Here is a 1,939-nt window from a genome sequence, read left to right as displayed (position 1 = left end):
ATACCAGTGGTCTGTCTATACCAGTGGTCTGTCTATACTAGTTGTCTGTCAAATACCAGTGGTCTGTCTATACTAGTGGTCTGTCTCTACCAGTGGTCTGTCTCTACCAGTGGTTCTGTCTAAACCAGTGGTCTGTCTATACCAGTGGTCTGTCTCTACCAGTGGTTCTGTCTATACCAGTGGTCTGTCTATACCAGTGGTCTGTCTCTACCAGTGGTTCTGTCTATACCAGTGGTCTGTCTATACCAGTGGTCTGTCTCTACCAGTGGTTCTGTCTATACCAGTGGTCTGTCTATACCAGTGGTTCTGTCTATACCAGTGGTCTGTCTATACCAGTGGTCTGTCTCTACCAGTGGTCTGGCTATACCAGTGGTTCTGTCTGTACCAGTGGTCTGTCTGTACCAGTGGTCTGTCTCTACCAGTGGTTCTGTCTATACCAGTGGTCTGTCTGTACCAGTTGTCTGGCTATACCAGTGGTCTGTCTATACCAGTGGTCTGTCTATACCAGTGGTCTGTCTATACCAGTGGTTCTGTCTGTACCAGTGGTTTGTCTATACCAGTGGTCTGGCTATACCAGTGGTCTGTCTCTACCAGTGGTCTGGCTATACCAGTGGTCTGGCTATACCAGTGGTCTGTCTATACCAGTGGTCTGTCTCTACCAGTGGTCTGTCTATACCAGTGGTTCTGTCTGTACCAGTGGTTTGTCTATACCAGTGGTCTGGCTATACCAGTGGTTCTGTCTATACCAGTGGTCTGTCTATACCAGTGGGCTGTCTATACCAGTGGTCTGTCTCTACCAGTGGTCTGTCTATACCAGTGGTCTGTCTCTACCAGTGGTCTGGCTATACCAGTGGTCTGTCTATACCAGTGGTCTGTCTATACCAGTGGTCTGTCTCTACCAGTGGTCTGTCTATACCAGTGGTCTGTCTATACCAGTGGTCTGTCTCTACCAGTGGGCTGTCTATACCAGTGGTCTGTCTATACCAGTGGTCTGTCTATACCAGTGGTCTGTCTCTACCAGTGGTCTGTCCATACCAGTGGTCAGTCTATACCAGTGGTCTGTTTATACTAGTGGTCTGTCTATACCAGTGGTCTGTCTATACCAGTGGTTTGTCTATACCAGTGGTCTGTCTATACCAGTGGGCTGTCTATACTAGTTGTCTGTCTATACCAGTGGTCTGTCTATACTAGTTGTCTGTCTATACCAGTGGGCTGTCTATACCAGTGGTCTGTCTATACCAGTGGTTTGTCTATACCAGTGGTCTGTCTATACCAGTGGTCTGTCTATACCAGTGGTCTGTCTAAACCAGTGGTCTGTCTAAACCAGTGGTCTGTCTAAACCAGTGGTCTGTCTATACCAGTGGTCTGTCTCTACCAGTGGTCTGTCTATACCAGTGGTCTGTCTATACCAGTGGTTCTGTCTGTACCAGTGGTCTGTCTGTACCAGTGGTCTGGCTATACCAGTGGTCTGTCTCTACCAGTGGTCTGGCTATGCCAGTGGTCTGTCTCTACCAGTGGTCTGTCTCTACCAGTGGTCTGTCTATACCAGTGGTCTGTCTATACCAGTGGTCTGTCTATACCAGTGTTTCTGTCTATACCAGTGGTTTGTCTATACCAGTGGTCTGGCTATACCAGTGGTTCTGTCTATACCAGTGGTCTGTCTATACCAGTGGGCTGTCTATACCAGTGGTCTGTCTCTACCAGTGGTCTGTCTATACCAGTGGTCTGTCTCTACCAGTGGTCTGGCTATACCAGTGGTCTGGCTATACCAGTGGTCTGTCTCTACCAGTGGTCTGTCTCTACCAGTGGGCTGTCTATACCAGTTGTCTGTCTATACCAGTAGTTTGTCTCTACCAGTGGGCTGTCTATACCAGTTGTCTGTCTATACCAGTAGTTTGTCTCTACCAGTGGGCTGTCTATACCAGTGGTCTGTCTAAAC

This window comes from Oncorhynchus mykiss, chromosome 12 (genome assembly GCF_013265735.2).
Source record: "Oncorhynchus mykiss isolate Arlee chromosome 12, USDA_OmykA_1.1, whole genome shotgun sequence".
NCBI classification, from domain to species: domain Eukaryota; kingdom Metazoa; phylum Chordata; class Actinopteri; order Salmoniformes; family Salmonidae; genus Oncorhynchus; species Oncorhynchus mykiss.
This window is presented reverse-complemented; position numbering follows the sequence as displayed.